The following is a 21,914-nucleotide window of genomic DNA, read 5'->3' as shown; positions in this document are numbered from 1 at the left end:
CATCCCTACTCTTATTTTTCTCAGATAGAGAAGAACACTGATGATCTCTTGGGATTCTTAAATTTCAAACAAGTATTTTCTTCCTTTTTATTGAAGGAATCATTCGTTATAGGAGAAAATAACTCAGTGGAGTCAGGTGTCTGTTTTTGGCAGCATTTGTGTCTCAACTGCCATAATATTAACTCCTCTAAAGTCAAGTATTTAATATTTTGCCTAACAGTGCAGTGATCTTAACTCCTCTTCAAGCCCTTTCTGGCTGTCGGCTCAGAATTTGTGTGGTTAGAATAGCTACTGTGTCAGCTTAGCTGCTATAGTTCAAGGAAGCTCACATTTAAAATCATATCTTTGAATTACTCACTCTACTATTAAATCATCCCACTTTATTCAACTCTAATCTGACAGGTTCTTGTAATGGTATAGAACTCATATATAGTGAATTGTTTTTCAGGCTTTTTTTTTTTTAAACCAAAAATTACTCTCATATTTTAACCAAGAAAATCACAATGTATCATCTGGTCCGGTTAAGAAAATATATGTATTTCCTTCACCATTTCCGTTTCTCACTATCTCCCCCCGCCCAACACATACACAAACAACACACACAGGCACAGACACCAGTTTATTGCCTAGACACAGAAACTCACTATCCAATTAACACTTTTTTCCTACAAGCTGAAACTAGCAGTAATTTATGGCACCGCATTGTGCTGCTGCTCCTCCATGAAGGGAACTGAGAACATTTCTCTTCAATACAGAGCAGTCCCTACAGGTGTCATCTGAGAGCCACCAAGCTAGGGCATCCCACTTCAAGTTCCTCCCCAGATGAAATTGATGACTGGTTCTCTCTCTTTGAGCACACACACAAAACACTACACATTGCCCACTAGCAAAGGGAAATTAAAATCTCAGTTGCTTATTTATTACAGCTGATACATGCCACACCATTAGTAATCACCAGCCATATCTTGTCTACTCCTGCTCCAAACCCAAAGAAAAGTGCTCTTAAAAATCCTTCTAAGAAACATATTATTCAGAAGACTTTCATTTTTAAAGTGGACTCAGAAATCTGTGAAATTTTCAGTCATTGTGAAATAAACCTGAAATTTCAAGATCAAGAGTAAGTGCTTTGAAACCATTTACAAGCTCCTGTGTTAGAAAACCATTTTTTTTTGTTAGTCAGTTAGAATCAATTGTTTTATTCATTGACATTCCATAGCTCATAAAACCCTTCTTTACACAGCTCTCTTGCCCTCCTCCAACGATGCATATCTTCACAATTTTTTTTAAGGAATGTAAGAGAGGGAGGAAAACATGTATATTCTTACCACAGGGGAGGTCAACTGACTCTCCCAGTTCTTAGAGGAAGCTCATTGTGTGTGAGAGAGTATCTGTATTTATATGGAGAAAAGGATTCTCTCTAGGTGCCGGGGAAAACCTGGCGAGTTCACAAATTAGAGGATAAAATAAAAGGATCTGAAAAACAACATCACTGCAGCCAAAGGAAGAAGCGCTCTAATTCAAAAGCAGACTAACAGCCTCATTAATCTTTTCTTTCATTTCTAGAATCAAATTCATTCCCAAGCCACTGGAAGGATCGATACAGTATGCTCATGGGCTGCAGTTGCATTTATTTTAATATGTTTATGGTAACACACACACGCACAAACACGCACACACCTTTCCATGCATCATTCAATATATCATAATAAAGAACCTGAAATCTCTGAGAGGATTTTTAGAAGCGCCTATCATTTCCCCCTGGATATTTCAAAGTCCCTTAATACCAATGCACACCCAAAATTCTCCCTCGCTTTCCCGCCCTGTCTCTAAGCCCCATCTCTAATACCAGTGCAGTTTCTTGGAGCCTGGAGTCGACTGCACAAATTAAGGCTATGCACAGCATGGGGCTGATGGGGAAGGGAAAGAAAGATGTAGCTCTAGATGTATTTTATTGCTTTGGTTTCTAACTTGCCCGTTTTCTTTTTCTGCTAATAAATCACTGCATTCAGTCTTCAAGTTACTACCCCAGCTCCACCATCTCATCCTCTTCCCATTATTTAAAAAGCTTCATGCAAAACAACCAAGGTCTATACTCCTCCACCCTCCCACCACCCATCCTTCCCAGTGCATTTGTGGCAGATCCTGGCTCAATTACAATGGGGAAAGATATCCTTCTCCAGCTAGCCTCGCCCCATCCCCTCCCCCTCAACACAAATTGAGCTTCTTTACCTGCCCGGTTATTCCCCCGTAGCTCGAGCCAGAGCTTGAGGCATGCAACGGTCAAAGCGAATTTCCTGAGGTCTGTGGATAAGGCGACTGCTGCTGCCTTTTGAGAGGCGTCAGGCTTGAGCGTCTATCTCCAGGAGTGCGGGAGGGGAGAACAGGCAAAGGAGGGGAGCAGAAGGAGGAGGAGAGGGAAAGAGCTGGGAAGGAGGAGGCGGTCGTGGAGCCCGAGAAGGCTGGGTTACGTGACGTTGGGTGCTGTCCTTCTGAAAGGGAAGGGCGGAGCTGCGCTCTCCGCAGTACCATGGAGAGCGGCGGGCCGTCCCCAGACTGGGATACTGGTGGGCTCAGCCCGCCGGGCGCAGCCCCTCCCGGCGGGGATGCTGCGCAGTGAGGTGTGTTTCTGCCTTTGCTTCGTCCTCTTGCCGGGGGAGCCCGATCCTGGGGGCGGGGACCTAACGCAAGTGCTTCTAACTTGTCACCACCCACCCTCCCCCAAGAGAGAGAGGCGAGGTGGATATAGAAAAAGAGGAAGAGGAGAGAGCGGGAGAGGGAGAGAGGGAGAAAAGAGAGAGAGAAACATGTAGCCTACTGAGCATGCCCAGGCCACTGCTAGACCCACGGAAAGCTGAGTGGAGATTCCACTTCTCCGGGGTTTAGTCGTGATTGGGCAAGGGTATCTGAGAGGGTTGTTTCCAGGGCCAAAAGAAAGGGGCCGCGGAGTCGGTGATTAAGATGAGCTCTCGCTTTACTGGTGCCCTTTGATCTCTTGCTTGGAACCCTAGAAAAGCTGCAGCTCTTCGAGGAATGCAGAGACAGGCAAGGTTCACACAGTCGCTGGCATTCCCCCAGATCCACGGTCCTGCCCCACCCCTTACAGTGGCCCCGGGATGAGTGATCACTTCAGATCTTCACGATCTGCCCAAGTTTTGCCAAAAAGATGCAAAAGGGACCCACCAGGTTAACGCGCCAGCTTAAGCGCCCAGACTCATCTATTGGACAAGGTACTTTGGTGGTAGCGCCTCCTCATCCCTTCTCCTCCCCCAGCTTTCTCTGCTCTGCCCTGGCCATGGACATCCGGAGCTGAACCAAGTTCTGTTCCTGTTTAACTCGTCGCTCTGTCTCCTCCTTCCTTTTGCAGCTGGTAAAACCTGGAGGAAGTAAAACTTGATATGAGGCACTCACCATATCACTGGGCATGCCCAGTAGGCTTTGCTGAGTTTGGTGACAAAGGAGTTAACTCTAAAGGAAGCTTGCAAAATAGGTGGTAGAGAAGTCTGAGGTGTGTGGCTTAATTATAGTTTGAGTCCTATGGACATTTAAATTTCTAACCCTATTATATTCCTAGTCTGGATTCGTTTTAGAGCAGAAAAAGCAGACATATTTATTTCAGTACCACAAGCCTAATAGCTTCAGCCTTAAATATTGTTAAGGTAAGACTATTTTCTGCATCTCAGCCCTATATAGCAAAACTGTAAAAAGTAGACAAATTCAGGAGTACTAAAATAATATACATTCCAAATCCGATATTCATTTCCTGCCAAAGAAACCAGAACTCATTCCTTTTGATAAGCCTATTTATACTTTCACTGCTTGTCTAAGAGTCTAAATAACTTGGAGACAGGAATAAATTGTATTATTTTTATTGGCTTCAGAAAGGCAGTGTGGTCAAGTAATTAAATGTGTGGGAACTAGAATCAGGTTGTCTGGGCTTGAATTTCATCTCTGCCATGTATCAGCTGTGACCCTAAGTAAGATGTTTAATCTTGCAATGCCTCAGTCACCTCATCTGTAAAATGGATATATTAACAATTCCTAATTTATCTATTTGTTGTTGTGGAGGTTAAATTAATAAATAGATATAAAATATTTTAGAACTGTGTTGAATAAATGTTAGCTTTTTTCTATCAGTTACAAGCCCGTTCTGTTTTCTCTGACCCAATGGAAGTCACTGCTCTGAAATCCAGATTCCTTGAATGTAAAGTATGGGTACTAGTGAGTGCCAATTTATTCCACAGGATTACTTTGGGAATGTAATTAACTAATAACTGCTAACATGATTTTTTTAAGTGAATTATTAAATAATGTAAAACTAAGTCTCAGAAAAATACATTATCTAAGGTTAATCAGTCATTAAGTGAATTTGGACCACAAATATACTCTACCTAATTTAGGGGATTTAAAAAAAATGTCAATAGGTTCTAGAACAAATAGCATATAAGGTGTGCCTACATATGTCTCTTATAGAGGTAAAGCTTACTACAAAAGTAAATAGAAGGGACAGCTAATTTATAAGAATTGAATCTAAAAAGATTGCATGATGCCCTTAAGATCTGTGTACATTCCTCAGTGAATCTGATGATGCTAGCAGATTTCTAGAGGCTCTCTTAAGAGTCAGAGTCCTGTCTTTTACCTGGACTCTTAAAGCCCATTGATGGCCACCAGCGTGTAAGACCTGACTAATTATTTCGTTTCTTTCCTTTTACCTTTATGAATTTGGATCTTACCTTCACTTGGTCTACACAGTGTTTCCACTGGATTGTGGTTTTCCACAGGCTGGCTTCTGTGATTTTCTAGTTCAAAGACCTATTAAAATTCTTATTCTACATGCATAAGTTTTAAAACAAAAAGTCCTATGTGCCTACCCCTTACACACACACAATCTAAATTGTGAGGCAATAAATTATGTGTTAAAATAATCCCCTTTGCAGTTACCAAATTTAAAGCAACTACTGTATCTAGTCTAAGAGATAAGGACAGACAAAAGATCTCTTTCCTTCAGTAAGTATGCAGAGAGAAAACTATCAGTATGTGTATAGAATGGGGGGGGCGGTGGTGGAAATCACAACAAAATTTAGTGATAAAAGTTCTTTAAAGTATGACTTGCTGTGTTGTTTCTAAATGTAAATTGCTTCAACTCTCTGAACACTAGTTTCCTCATCAGTAAAATAAAGATAATGACACCTTATTAGATCTGGTAAAGATAATGCTGATGTCTAATGCTGAGTGTCTGCTGCTGCTGCTCCTAAGTCGCTTCAGTCGTGTCCGACTCTGTGTGACCCCATACGTCAGCCCACCAGGCTCCCCCGTCCCTGGGATTCTCCAGGCAAGAACACTGGAGTGGGTTGCCATTTCCTTCTCCAATGCATGAAAGTGAGAAGTGAAAGTGAAGTCGCTTAGTCATGTCTGACTCTTATCAACCCCATGGACTGCAGCCCACCAGGCTCCTCCGTCCATGGGATTTTCCAGACAAGAGTACTGGAGTGGGGTGCCATTGCCTTCTCTGATGCTGAGTATCTACTCCATGCCAAACTGCTCTAGTATTTTACCTACATTAATTTAGTTTATCCCTCACAGCAACCCTGTAAGAAAGAGTCTAGGATTTCACTCATATTTCCAATGAGAAAAGTGAAGCACAGAGCAGTTAACCAAGACAGTCAAGATCACACCTAGCAATATAAGAGCAAAGAAGAATTCAAACTCAAGACTGTGATCTTAAACACCATGCCACACTGCCTCTCTTCAAATGATTGAATATGCCTAGCACACTACTTGACACAATACAGATGCTAATTAATGTTCATTCCTTTTTTTTTTTTTTCCCCCCATTTATTTTTATTAGTTGGAGGCTAATTACTTTACAATATTGTGGTGGTTTTTGTCATACATTGACCTGAATCAGCCATGGATTTACATGTGTTCATTCTTTTTTTAACAATTTCATCCAGAGGAATTCAGGAAACTACACAGTCAACTTTGGAATGTATTAGTAATATCTTTCCTTAATTGCAAATACTATATAAAGTATCTTAATGAAAACAGATGAGGTGTTTTTAATGTTATTATTTCTTTTTTTGTTTGTAGATAAGATGTAAAATGATTCCTATTGAAATAAATTTGAGGCAATTTAATATTTCTAGGGGCTCCCCTGTGGTTCAGACGGTAAAAATATCTGCCTTCCAAGCAGGAAACGCTGGTTAGATCACCGAGTCAGGAAGATCCCTGGAAGAAGGGAATGGCAGGCTACACTCCATGGGGTCACAAAGAGTCAGACAGTACCGAGTGATTGACACTTTCAAAATTTGTCAGAAAAATCTAGTACTTTTTTTTTTAGAAAGGTGGAAACTAGGATTAATTCCCCTCCAATCACCTAAGGGAATCTACCAATTTTAGGCTACAGTACTGTGTGAAGGATTTTAACTTCTGCCCCTTTCTACTACTCAGAACAAATGAGATAATTGTGAAATCAAGGTGGTTGTTTATGCTTATGTCTGATTGGGAGAATTCCTAACAACCCAAATATGGAAACATAAATAATATCTCATACCATAAACTGGTAAACATTTTGCAACAATGAAAATGGAAATGCATGATCACCATAAACAAACATATTTCCATAAGGTATTAAATATTAATGAGTGTTCTAACTTGGAAGCTTGCTCTACACTAAAAATAAATGAAAATAAGTGATAAGATTTTTTTTTTTGACTGAGAAATGAATACAGAGACACTGCTTATTGCTGCAATCAAAGCTTGTGCTTTAACATTAGGAGATCAGTGTAAACACCTACTTTCTCAATTAACATTAAGGCAATGTGGAGGTTTTGAGATACCCATGAATTCCAAGACTGATATCAATTTGGAAGAGGGTTTTAACTTTACAAATATGTGATTGAGAAGAAATGTAATAATGAGGGAAAATATGAGTTGATGTGTATTAAATACCTTTCCAGTAAAGATGGTAGATAATTTAAAAGAGCAATAAGATTTATCATTTTGAGGGATTTTCTATTTGCTGTGATACAAGTGATCAAAATGAAAGCCATTTTTTCCTACTGAAATAATGGTATTACTAGGGAGAGATTAGATTAAATGATATTCTCAACTAAATTTCAGACCAATAGTGAATTTCTCTACTCAGTGACAGTGTCACTGTTGCATAATTGGAGAGCTATTGTTTAGTTTACAACTTATTTATTTTAATAGTAAATACAACACTGTTATTTGGTTTGTGGCTAAATGTCTAGCTGGTTTCCTTTGTATGAATCGACATGGTTTCTCAGTAACAAAAGTTGATGAATAGTTATTGAACATGCCACTATGTAAACCTCATTTTCAACAAAACAAGTTAGAGGAGTTTTTAAATGCAAGGAAATACAATTAGTCTGGGTCTTTGGGCTCAGCTATAGAATGGGGAAAAAAATGCTAGAAATTTCATATAGAAAAAGCTCTATAATTTCTCATGAAGTTTACTAAGTTACTTTCAAGAGAAATAAGCAAACAGCATGTTACATTGTTTTGTACTACTTGAGAAAAAACTCTTTGGCAAAGTAAAATTAGGCTACTTTCACATGAGTATATAATTTTTCAGTAATTAGAATATAGACTGATTTTTAATGGCTATAAATTACTTGAATAATGATAATTATTAGTGTGTCAAGCCACAGTAGAGAAAGCACATGAATAGGTACTTGAGAATAGTACTTTAAGTTCTAACTGATGCACCTGCTAGAGAGGTTTCAATATGGGATCCCTGCAGTGCTTTTGATGGGTAGTGTTCTTAAATCTAGGGCACCACCAACACCTGTGTATGTTCCCTCTTGCCTCCCTCCCTCCTCTCCTTCCCCCCACAATGATGAAAAAGCTTTCTGAAGAAGAATAGCAGCTACTAAACTAAATTTGTGAGACGACCCTGTGGGGGTAATTTTATTCCCTGATTAGTCACATATTTGAGCCAGCAATCTAACCCGAGGACCCCGCAAGTCTCCTGTATTGCGGGCAGATTTAATAACACTGAGCTTCTAGGGAAGCCCACTCACATCCCTACTCACAGTCAATCCCTGCCATTTCCAATGGCTAGACTTCAGGAAAGGAATTTTCTCATCCATCAGAATCTAGCTTTCCACTTATTTTCATGGAGCCCCTGCAGCCAGTGTGTTTAATTTAACCAAAGCAATTTATTTTCCCTTACTGTGACTTTTGAGGGAAGATCAAGAGCTGTGCTGAAGTTCTAGATGCCGGTGAGACTCAAAACCTTATTGTACCTTTGCTTAATTTCAGCCCCCCTCAAGATCTGTGGAATCAATTCTCTGTGTGGGCTTACTGAAATAATTTGTAGGTAGCTTTTAAGGCACATCTTGTGTGAATTATTGTTTGTTTATTGTTTATCTGCTTCCCATCTTATCACAAACTAATCCCCCTCATTTTTATATGTATATATTTAAGCCTCGTTATTCTTCCAGGGCTCTGTCCTTCTGTAGTGCTTATGTTTACCTTTCATACCCAGTTTTTTCTCCACTGCGTCTGTTTAATTCTATTTTTCATTTAATTATATATCACACATACACTTAATCATATATCACACATACGCTTAATCATACATAGACAGAAAGCTAAGCATATTAAAAATAAAGACAGTGGTAGATATTCAGTATACACTATTGGAATTTCACAAATTAGAGATACTGACTTTTTAAGCAAAAAATAATCTTGGGCTTTTGAAGTTACTTGTAAAGCCAAATTGACAAGAATTTTATTTTTACAAGAGCTTTTCTCCTGTTGAAGGAAATATAATAACAACAGTAAAATGGAAATGAACTAAATCTTAAAATATTGCACTTGATCTAGACATCCCACTGAATTAAACTATAGTACAATACTAGACAATTTAATTTTCTGTAGATCAAGGAGAGCAGACAGAAATGTAAGCAAGTCCAGCATGTGATATACATGAGTGAGGTAAACAGAACTGGGGAAACAATGAGGATGGGTTGGCCCTGTGGTCAACTACAGAGATTGCACACTTTTCTAAAAAGGGCATCCACACCCCAGCTCTAACAGATTGTGGTCAGCTGGGCCCAGTGTTTCCAGATCATATCATTTTTCACAAGCTGTAGGAAATTTGGAATTTTATATAAAATCTATTGCTCTCTAAAATCATAAATCATTAAAAATATTAATAACATCCACAACAACACTGCATAGGACAAAACAGATTTCTTCACTGCTTGGAAATGGCACATGGGCTGCCGATTTGTCACCTTCACATTTATGTTCACACATACACATGCAAACTCACACGTGCATTATTTTTGTCTGAGTTCAATATTTCAAAAGATGTATTTTTATGTTCTAAATATAGCCAAGAATATAAAGTGAATACATAGATAAAATCAAGATTAAAGTTTTGTCTACTGGAATCAGGAAGATGATTTTTTAAGTAGCTTGGTGTATGGGGAGAAACACTGCATTCTGAGTAACGTATGTGTCCTAGCTCTAGCTTTGTTATTAACACTGTCTAGCACCCTAGACAAATCCCTTAGTTTCTCTAGTTTAATGGCTGCTTAGATATGTTATGGTTTGAATTCTGTCCCCCAGAAAGATATGTTGAAGTTCTCACCTCTAGTATCTGTGAATGTGACCTTACTTGTAAGTAAGTCTTCGTAGATGTACTAAAATTAAGATGATGTCATGCTGAATTAGGATGAGCCTTGCCTGGGAAATCCCATGGACATAGGAGCCTGGTGGGCTATAGTCCGTGGGATCAAAAGAGTCTCATACAATTTAGCGACTAAACCACCACCACCAAATCCAAAGACAAGTGTTCTTATATGGAAAGAAAAATTTGAAGACAGAGGAAATACAAGGAATATATCCATAAGGACAAAGAAATCAGGTGACAGAGCTACAAGCCAAGGAATGCCAAAAATGCCAGCAACACCAGAAGCTCTGAGACAGATATGGAACAAATTCTTTATTAGAGTTTCAAGAAAGGACCAACCCTGCTCATATTTTGGTTTCAGAATTCTAGACTCCTGAATTGTAAGAAAATAACTTTGTTGTTTTAAATCACCTAGTTTGTGGTCATTTGTTATGATAGCCTTAGGAAACTAATACAGTATATACATGATAGAGAGGTTTGGGAAAACACACATATGGAGAAAATTAGTATAAGAAGCAGTTTGCTAGCTGATTTTATGTACGTGTTACTTTAATCCATATAATGACCTTGAGCAGCAGACATTCATATTCATTCCCCTTCTCTCGCTGTTTTCCTCATTCACTTTCTCCCTCTCACTCTTGTTCTTGCTCTTACTCTTTCCCTCTTTTTCTCTTTCTTCCTCTCCCTCTTTCTCTGTCCATCTGCCTTTCAAAAAGAGATGGCTTACAGACTCAAATTAACTTGTACCCAAATCCATAGATTGCTTCTGCATGAATGACACCCAGATCTAAGACTAAAGCCCACATTCTTGTTCACTATATCCTTCTGTTATAACATTTTTCAGAGAAATTTATACAACATACTATAAAATTATTATTGAGGCATTTAATTTTGAAGAAATTGAAAGTAGAAAACAAAATGTCACAGTAGAGAAAGCAAGAATACCTCTCTCAAATATATACATCTCAATACATTTTATGTATAATACATAGGTCTTGAATAGGATAAGAAAAAGGAATATTGTAGTTTTTTAGTGATTTAATATCAGCAGTATTATAAAACTAAACTTTTTATTGTAGTAAAGAATAATAAAATATAGAAAACCTAAGTCTAGAGCTTGATGAATTTCAAAGATGTAAACCCATCCATATGACTTTCATCAAGATAAACAATGAATTATGACACTCATTTTCCTTCCAGCCATTTCCTATGCCTTCTTCCATAAATATCTTTATTTTCCAACCTCTCACAGTGATTTTGGGCTTCCTAGGTGGTGATAGCAGTAAAGAATTTGCCTGCCACTGCAGGATATGCAGGAAACGAGGGTTCGGTTCCTGTGTCGGGAAGATCCCTGGAGTAAGAAATGGCAACCCACTCCAGTATTCTTGCCTGGAAAATTCCTTGGACAGAGGAGTCTGCTAGGCTACAGTCCATGGAGCAGCAAAGACTCAGACACAACTGAACACATACATGCAAACTAATTTTGGCTATTTTCCAATGTATATGAACTCTGTAATTCAGTATGTTCTCCTTTACATCAATGCTATGCTTGCGAGATCCATTCACGTGGATGAACACAGTGGTAATCTGCCCATTTTTCAGTGCTGTATTCAGTTTTATAAATATACTAATATTTATCCAATTGTTGATAAACACTTGGATTACTTTCAGTATCTAACACAAACAATATGTTGTTAATATTATTATACAAATATGTGTTACAAATATATACAAAGCTCCATGAGTCCATGTCTAAATGTTACATTGCTGGCTCACGAGTTATCTTTAGTAGTTGTTGCTGAAAAGATTTCCAAAGTTTAACAATCTGTACTCTGAAAAGCAGCATATGAGAGTTTCTCACTTTCTGGCCAACAAATACTTATCAATCATTTTAATTTTAGATAATTTTGGTTGATTTTAATTTTAGTTGATCATACTGTTATTATGGTTTTATTTTTTTTTTATTTTCCATGTGACTAATGAAGCTGACCACCTACTCATAAATTTATTTGTCATTACAATATCATCTAGAAAGCTAGCCTATTCAATTATTGTGCCCATTTTTCTACTTGATTACCTGTCCTCAAAATTAATTATAAAACATTTTAATGCATATGATTTCTTTTACATTTATGCATATTAAAATATCTTACCCTCTTGGGGTAAGCATGACTGTGTGTCTACTTCATGATTTCTTTTGACAAACGGGAAACTTAAATGTTAATGTTGTCCAGTTTTTAAAAATATTTTCCTTTTTAGTTGTTTTGTGTATAGCATTTAAGAAAACAACTTTATATCCTAATTCATTATCTTACCTTGTAGTAATGTACTTTAAATTTCAAAATATATATATATTTCATATTTAGATCACTATTACATCACTGTTTAACTTTTTTTCTTGAGAATAATATCTAGTTAACTCAGAACTATATATTGACAAGACCAAAACTTTCTCACTGTTCTGAAGTATCATTTTTGTCAAAAATAACCAAGTGTTAACACATGTGAGGGTATGTCTCACATTTAGTTTTAATGGTCTCTTTGTTGTCTCAAGTAATGAACCTTTATAAAAAAATGAAGTATCTAGTGGCTTTTAATAATTCAGCATTTTGCGTAGTGCCTATTGCATTTTAACAGAGATATTATTTATTAGATTAAGTAAATTCTTTCCTAATCTGTCTACTAATATTGTTGATTTCCATAAAAAGCCATTAATATTTTGACAACCTTTTATACAATCATAAAATTTTTGTCTGTTAATGTGATTAACATTGGTTGATTTACAAGTGTTAACCACTTAAATTGCTATTATATCCCCAGTTTGTTCATATTTATTACACTTTTATTAATTTTGCTTGGTAATACTTTACATAGAAATTTTACACCTAAATTCATAAGGAGAATGGCCTATAATTTGGGAAGAAGGTAGATAATGCTATCTTTATAAAACAAAATGAGAATTTTTTCATTTTTCGCTATTTTGTGAATGGACTTATGTAATGCTGGTATTGTTTTTCATTAAATACTTGGTAGAATATACACTAATGAGCCACTTAAGCTAAGTCTTTTTATTTTTTCATTCATATAGGATCCTTACAGATGTTCTATTCTTTCCTGCTATTCATAAATCTTATTCTCCTCTCTTTTTATCTTCATAATTCATCATAGGGAGTTATCAATTCTAATCATCTTTCCTAACAATCAGTGTTTCTCTTTGTTTACTTTTTTGTGTATTTGTTTTGCATATAATTGAATTTGATTTTAAAATTTATCTTTCACTTAGTTTCTTTGTGTCTAATGCACTCGTTTTCTAATCTCTGGCTAAATTCTCGAGATAGATATTTATAACCTTAATTGTCACTTTCTTCTTTTTTAATATCTTCTTTGGAGATTATACATTTTCTTTTTAGTTGCACGCCACATATTCTGATATGTGGGATTTTCATTATGATTCAAGTAAAATTATCTTTTTAATTTCTGTGATTTCATTTTTGACCCATAGATACTTAGAAGCATATGGCAACTTTCAAACATTGGAAGATTTTTTTCATATTATATATTCACAATTCATGTATATATCAATTTTTTTAGGTCTGAAAAGAATGTTTGCTCCAAAACTGTTGTGCATGAGTATTCTGACTATTGAATAAATCAAGTTTATTCACCATGTAATTCACATAGCATATATTCTTCATGTTCTGTGAAATTTTCTTTATGCATTTTTTATAAATAAGCAAATATTTTTTTTATATTTTGATATATGTTGCCATTATATATACACATATATTAATATAACTTGAATAAAAATATATTTATTTATTCCTGTTAGATAAATGCTTTAAAAATCAATATGTTATATCTCTTTTTAGCTCTATTATTGCTGCTGGTCTTAAAGTTTATTTTGGCAGATATCAGTGTAACTAGTCCAGTTTTGCTTGGATTAGTTTTTGTAAAATATCTTTTTTTGAAATGTTTTTAGTTTAACCTTTCTATATATTTATTTTAAAATGCTTCACTTATGTTTTAAAATTCTATATGACAATCATGTCATGGAGTTCGTTGTCTACTTAAAATAATTTTGTAATTTTCCTACCTAATCTGTGCTTTCTTTTCCCCTCCTTTTTTGAGTATATTGAATTAGTCAATTTTTTGTATTATTCAGCATTTTTCCCCTAGCAACTTTTAGTGGTTTCTGTCGATTACAACATGCAAGCTTAACTGAAGTGAAGTGAAATGAAGTGAAGTCGCTCAGTCGTGTCCGACTCTTTGCGACCCCATGGACTGTAGCCTACAAGGCTCCTCCATCCATGGGATTTTCCAGGCAAGAGTACTGGAGTGGGGTGCCAGTGCCTTCTCCAAAGTTTAACTGAAGCAGAGTCAAATAAAAATTACTATGTCCAGGGAAATATAAAGACTTTTTGAACTCTTTAACTTTTTCTCCCCTTTCTAGCTTTCTTGTTATTGTTGTCTTGCATTTTGGGGGCTTCCCAGGTGGCGCTAGGGGTTAAGAACCCACCTGCCAATTCAAGTTAGACCTAAGAGATGCGGGCTTCATCCCTGAGTCAGGAGGATCCGCTGGAGGAGGGCATGACAAGCAGTTTCAGTCCCTATGATACATTACTATTATTATTTTATAGCTTGATATTTATAATTCTCCACATACTTAACTTTTCCATAGTTCTTCATTCCTTCTTGCATTGTTTTCATTGAATTTACTTTTTTTCTGTGTGAAAAATTTGCTTTGCTATTTCATTTAGTGACGCAAAAATTTCAGATTTTACTTCACAATATACTTATTTTGCTTTCATTTTTAAAATAACATTTTAGGTTATAGAAAATTTTTGTGTGGGAAACTTTTCCTTCAGCAGTTAAAAAACAACATCCTAAATATACTGTGGCTTCAATAAATTATATTGAAATGTCAGTTGTCATGTCATCTTGCTGATCCTTCAAGGTAATGTGCCTCTTTAGCCCTTCTGGTGATTTTTAAGACTTTTAAATGTGGTTTTGGAGAGTTTAACTGTGGTTTTCAGAGTTGTTTGTGATTTTTCATGGTTAGTTCAGTTCAGTTCAGTTCAGTCGCTCAGCCGTGTCCGACACTTTGCGATCTCATGAAATGCAGCACGCCAGGCCTCCCTCTCCATCACCAACTCCCAGACTTTACCCAAACTCATGTTGATTGAGTTGGGGATGCCATCCAACCATCTCATCCTCTGTTGTCCCCTTCTCCTCCTGCCTTCAATCTTTCCCAGCATCAGTGTCTTTTCAAATGAGCCAGCTCTTCCCATCAGGTGGCCAAAGGATTGGAGATTCAGCTTCAGCATCAGTCCTTACAATGAACACTCAGGACTTATCTCCTTTAGAATGGACTGGTTGGATCTCCTTGCAGTCCAAAAGACTCAAGAGTCTTCTCCAACACCATAGTTCAAAAGCATCAATTCTTCAGCACTCAGCTTTCTTTATAGTCAAACTCTCACATCCACACATGACTACTGGAAAAACCATAGCCTTGACTAGATGGACTTTTGTTCACAAAGTGATGACTGTGCTTTTTAATATGCTATCTAGGTTGGTCATAAGTTTCCTTCCAAGGAGTAAACATCTTTTAATTTCATGGCTGCAATCACCATCTGCAGTGATTTTGGAGCCCCAAAAAGTAAAGTCAGCTACTGTTTCCACTGTTTCCACATCTATTTGCCATGAAGTGACGGGACCAGATGACATGATCTTAGTTTTCTGAATGTTGAGCCTTAAGCCAACTTTTTCACTTTCCTCTTTCACTTTCATCAAGAGGCTCTTTAGTTCTTCTTCACTTTCTGCCATAAGGGTAGTGTCATCTGCATATCTGAGGTTATTGATTTCCCCCCCCCCCCACTCTTGATTCTAGCTTGTGCTTCATCCAGCCTAGTGTTTCTCATGATGTACTCTGCATATAAGTTAAGTAAGCAGGGTGACAATATACAGCCTTGACATACTCCTTTTCCTTTTTGGAACCAGTCTGTTGTTCCATATCCAGTTCTAACTGTTGCTTTGTGACCTGCATACAGGTTTCTCAAGAGTCATGTCAGGTGGTCTGATATTTCCATCTCTTTCAGAATTGTCCACATTTTGTTGTGATCCACACAGTCAAAGGTTTTAGTGTAGTCAATAAAGAAGAAGTAGATGTTTTTCTGGAATTCTCTTGCTTTTTCTATGATCCAACAGATGTTGGCAATTTGATCTCTGGTTCCTCTGCCTTTTCTAAATCCGACTTGAACATCTGGAAGTTCACATTTCACATACTGTTGAAGCCTGGCTTGGAGAATTTTGAGCATTATTTTACTAGCGTGTGAGATGAGTGAAATTGTGCAGTAGTTTGAGCATTCTTTGGCATTGCCTTTCATTGGGATTGGAATGAAAACTGACCTTTTCCAGTCCTGTGGCCACTGCTGTTTTCCAAATTTGCTGACGTATTGAGTGCAGCACTTTCACAGCATCATTAGGATTTGAAATAGCTCAACTGGAATTCCATCACTTCCACTAACTTTGTTCATAGTGATGCTTCCTAAGGCCCACTTGACTTCACATTCCTGCTTAGGGTCTTCTTAAATCTGTGAACTGAGATTGTTCATAAATTTTGGACAATTCTTGGCTTGTATCTAATCACATATTGCTTAATTCCAATTGTCTTTCACCTTCTTCGTTTGAACTGCAATTTCATATATGTTAGATAATTTCACCACATTCTGTGTATCAAGGGATTTTTCTTTCTCTCTTCTACTTTTCTTTCTATGCTTTAGTCTTGATACTTCTATTGCCTTAATATTGAGTTTACTAAAATTTTCTTCTGCTAATTCTAACCTAACCTCATTTAAGTTTTGTTTTGTTTTTAATTTACTTAGATGGCTTTTCCTAATCAAAATACACTTATCTTCTGTTAAGTAGTGTTACCCATCAACTCTTGGCTGCCTCAGTTGCTCTCTGAGCAACTTATAAACATGTTTTAACTTATGAGCATGTTTTAAGCTTTTTCTAGTTGTTTTTGATGGGCCTGTTAGTCTATATAAACCATTCCATCTTCAATGAAAGTGGAACCTCAAAGACTGTCCCTTGTCTATATTATTAAAAAAAAAAAAAAAAAAAAAGTCATGGCATGTCAAGAGAAGTATCTGTAAACTAGACTTTTAGAAATATATAAAGACATGTCTATATTCATGCCAAGGCTTCATTCTTCATCCAATAGGTATAGAGGGTAGAATGTTTTTCCTCATAGAACAGCCAGCTTTATGCAGAATTTCTTCTTCTAGCATCAAATTAATCCCAAAGGCAAATAGACAAGCTTTTCATTATATTTGAAAATTTTCAAACATTTTAAATGCATGCAAATGAGGCACAGTTGTCCAATGTGTATTTATTCACATACACCTATATGCACAGAACTGTTTTCTCTAAAGTATAAATCACGAATGCATTTGACTTTAACATTAAAACAGAATTGTTATATGACCTTATCATGGCTATCATTACTGGGCTTTATTCAAAAGCATTCATCATCAGTTGAGTAAGAATGAGCATGAATTTTTCTATTTTGTCTTGCATTATTCCTCAAATTAATCTAGAAAGTTCTAACAAAAAATTTTAAAGTCCTTTGAAAATATTGTCTCCAAGGTTGATAGATTGTAGAATAACTATGTCCAGAATTATAGGCAAGATATTTTGAAATTTTCAGCTTGTTGATCCTTTTTTTCAAAACAATTGAGGTGAGCCTATAGCGTTTGCTTCCTGAGGGTAGTAATTAAGACTAGCTTGTTCACCTCTCCTCAGGATCTCACAGAGTGCTTACCACATGGTAAGTATACAGTAAATACTTCTTTTTAAATAAATGAATAAAAGGAAGAGTGACTAGCTAATCCTTAAATAAAATATTATTTGTTAAGTTTGGGGTAAAATTTAAGTGGATATATGACATAAATAACAGTCTACATTTTTCCCTTAAAATTATCAAAAAGATTTGATGCAAAAGAAATAATTTCATACTCTTAAATATTTAAAGTAGTTTCTGTTTATTTTTCTGAAGTGGACTATGTTTCTGGTATAAAATTTTTACTTTCTTAAATTAGGAAAAATTATATATGGCATATATAAAATTTTCATACAAATTTATGATAAAAATGTTTTCTATAGTAATTTATGCATTCTTGTGTGTTCAGCAGTGTCTGACTCTTTGCAACCCTATGGACTATAGCCTGCCAGACTCCTCCGTCCATGAATTTTCCAGGCAAGAATATTGGAATGGGTTGCCATTTCCTACTCCAGTGGATCTTCCCAACCCAGGGACTGAACCTGCATCACCTGCTTCTCCTACTTGGCAGGCGGATTCTTTACCACTGCACCACCTGGTTAATGAACCAGTAAAGTTCTTAAGAACTTATTGTAGTACTCTTCAAATTTTTTGAAAAAGCATTTGAACAATAGTATTATGAAGCTTGAAATGATGTAAGTAGTCTTCCTGCTCATTTCTCCACCACTGTATAGGACAATATTCTAAATACTTTCTTAAAATACCAACTTCAATTTTTAAAGTCTCTGATTATTTTACTATATGAAATGCAATTATATGATGCGATTAAGGGCTTTATAATCCTCATAATGCAAAACAGAAATATCCTTTAGGTAGGTCCCAACTCAAAAACTTTCCTACTGACATTAAGATATGAATACATATATTTTTAAAATGACCACTATTATAATCTTTGTATGTAGATAAAATAGTCCCATCATAGAAAAATCAAATAGCTCACTTTTTAAATAGGAAGATAAAAGGACCCAGATTGTATTCCTAGTGATAATCTCTATCAAAGTATTGGTGAATCTCTCCACTACAAATCGTACTCAGCTACAAACTTGCTCTTTTTTCTTTTGGAGACTTTTAAGAGATTTTTGCCAATGTATTGCAGTAACATCACAATGATTACTTTCTCAATTAACTAAACCCTGGCTCCTTTAGCCGTGTTCAAAAGACTAACCTTAAGTTTATGTTTCAGATTTCTTATTACTTTATTTAGTCTGCACATCTATGTCATATTTGAACAGTTTTCAAAAGATCCCTGCCATGTGTAGGTTTTAAACAAGCTGTTTTAGTTTAATGAAGACAATAGGAAAACTCTGCAATAGTAAAAGAACCAGTATGACAAAATCTGCTTCTGTGAGTGTATTGTCACAACAAGTACTTAATAGACAATCAAATACTTGGCTTGAGTTTCTTCTTCTTGGTCATGGGATTTCAAACATATTTTCTTCAGAGAAACTATCCATCCAAAATATGATAATAAGAGCAAATCGAACCCCTGAAGACATTTTTAGTTACTGAGGAGAGAAATATAATTTGATCAACTCAGAATTATTATTACTATTATTACTTGCTTTATACTCAAAGCTGGATACAGGCACTCTAGCATGTTTGCTGTTTGTTTTTGTTTTTCCTTAATATATACTCTTCTCCACCTTATCTCATTATTTAGTACATTAGTTAATTTAAAAAAAAAAATCGACCAAACAATATTTTTAGGGCATACCCACTTCATTCTCAATCTCAGAAAACATAAGTTCATTTGACTTCATTACATAATGGATCTCACTAAATTTGGGGAGCAAGATTAATCTTACCTCCAGGCAGAAGCATATTTACCTAGGTGATGCAATTGGAGGGAAACAATTCACTGTGCTTGGATGTTAACATGCTTTTAAATAACTGGAGCATTTCCATTCTGCACAACGCAGAGAAGCTTATCTGTAACTACAGTGAGGCATCTGCCTCTTATCCAAAAATTAAGGTGGTACTGAAAAACTCAGTAATCAAAATAAATAGTATTTTAATGCACTATTTAAAAAAATAAAAGTAATGCAAAACTATCCATGATGAATAAAAATAAAATTTTAAATTAAGGGATCAGTATCATTTCTTTTAAGTATTACTTATTTTATTTCAAAATTCAATATGGCTTAGCAAAGCTCTGTATCTTGTTTTTATCACTTTTCTTTTCTTTTTCTTAAGTTGCCCCTTAATATTTACAACCCAAGCAAGCATTTTATTCATCTTATTTTAGCCTTGGCCCTGCACTGGAGACTCTGCTTTGTCACTACTGAAAGTTAAAGTTCCAAAAATACAGAGGAAAATTCAAACAACATAATATTTTTTCCTTTTTGTTATAAGGACAGAACTTGATCACATCATTGTGCTATGCATCTCAATCTGTAAAACTGGACATTATTTATTTACTTACAGATATCCACAATCATCTTGGTACACCCTTGCAACTGGATCCATAATTTGTATTAGGTGGGGAGTCTATGAATCTATACTTTATAGTAAACACCAAGTGATTCTCTTGCAGATTTTCTGATACTGCTTGGAGAAACATTTGGTCAAACTCCAACAACAGTTCACTTTTACTTGTGTCTTTCCTGGCAGTGGTCTCTTTGTGACCCCATGGACTATAGTCTACCAGGATTCTCTGTCCATGGGGCTTTTCAAGAAGAATACTGGAGGCAGTTGTCATTTCCTCCTCCAGGGGATCTTCCCAGATCAGGGATCAAACCCTCATGTCCTGCTTTGTCAGGCAGATTCTTTACAACTGAGCCACCTGGGAAGTCACATGATTTAAAAAAAAAAAAAAAAAAAAAAGCCTGAGTCTGTGCCTAGTTATATTCAAAACAATGCCAAAATAATTTTAACAGACACAGTATTCTTTTGTCTTTTTAAGTTTTCATGGGACTTTCACAGCTATGTGACTTTTATTAAGTTGTACAATTTAGGAATTTAAATTAGAACGTATTTGGTATGCTGAAAATGATAATTGGTAAATGCTATGCTTAGCTGATTTGGAATTTAATTTTATTTACTATGTGGGAAATTTACCATTTCAACTATTTTGCCACTTAAAAAATTAATACTTGAATAAGAATATGTTGCATAATGTAGATCTATATGTTTATAAATACACCTACAAATTCTTACAATGAGAATTTATAATCTCTTGAAGAGTAAATGTAAGTTTTGTAACTTCTACATCTTTTCATATTGTATCAGCTTATTAGTGTTTATGACAGTCATGTTCCAGGAACTACACACATTGAAATCACCTGGAAAGTTTTGTACAATATAGGTTCCTGAGTGTGCTCCAATATCTTGTGATTTGGAATTTTCTATATTTTTATCTTCATCTCCATGTAATTCTCCTGAATCTTAAACTTTGATTGGGTTTTAATCCTTCTGCAGCACTTGGTATATATATTTTATGTGGTTTTGGCACAGTAATGTGGTGGGATGAGCCACTCTTCTAATGAATTCTGCCCACTTCACAACTGGCCCCCAAATGGAGAGGAATATATGAATAATCTTCCCCACTTCATAAGTAGCAAAGTAATGAAACAGCATAATTAATAATAAGATTTGAGGCTGGAAAAAAAAAAGCAAACTGTAATTCAGTTTTTTCTCTGATGCTTTTTCTGGGGAGTTTATAGCTTACAACTTTATGGCCAAAAGTGTGTGCCATACAGAGACAGACCAACAATCCATCTGGCTGTATATATAACACTCTTGGGCTTCCCTTGTGGCTCAGACGGTAAAGAATCCGCGTGCAATGAAGGAGACGTGGGTTCGATCTCTGGGTTGGGAAGATCCCCTGGAGGAGGGCATGGCAACCCTCTCCAGTGTTGCTGAAGAATCCCCGTGTACAGAGCAGCTTGGCGGGCTATAGTCCATGGGGTCTTAAAGAGTCGGATACGACTGAGCGACTGAGCACACCCACAGCACACGCTTAACACTCAGAACCCACAGGAGGTAAGAGAAGGACATGTTCTTAATTTTTGTAGTACTGTTACCGATCATTTGCTGATTTTTTCCCCTAGTACTAACGGTATTCAAGTTTTGGCCAACTTAGCCAAAACAAAACAAGTTCTGTGAGTATATTGTCTTCTACGGGCAGTGTGAAGGAGCGCTTCCATTCATGTATCTATTTAAAATGCTCTACATCATCCCTCCTTCCTTCACTATCTCTTGGTCCCTGTATCCTGTCTGTCTCCCTAAACTTCACGCCTTCAATACCCATGTGTTTCAAATTGAAGAGTTATGTTTTACTAGTTGACCTCATACACAATTCAACATATTTAACATATTTTTCAATGCCGAGACATCACATTGCCCTCAGTTAAAAAGCATAATCAAAGTCAATAAATACTATTATGTCGAAGCCACGTATCCAGGAACTAC

This window comes from Muntiacus reevesi, chromosome 3 (assembly GCF_963930625.1).
Source record: "Muntiacus reevesi chromosome 3, mMunRee1.1, whole genome shotgun sequence".
Taxonomy (NCBI): Eukaryota; Metazoa; Chordata; class Mammalia; order Artiodactyla; family Cervidae; genus Muntiacus; species Muntiacus reevesi.
Note: the sequence above shows the minus strand (reverse complement) of the source record.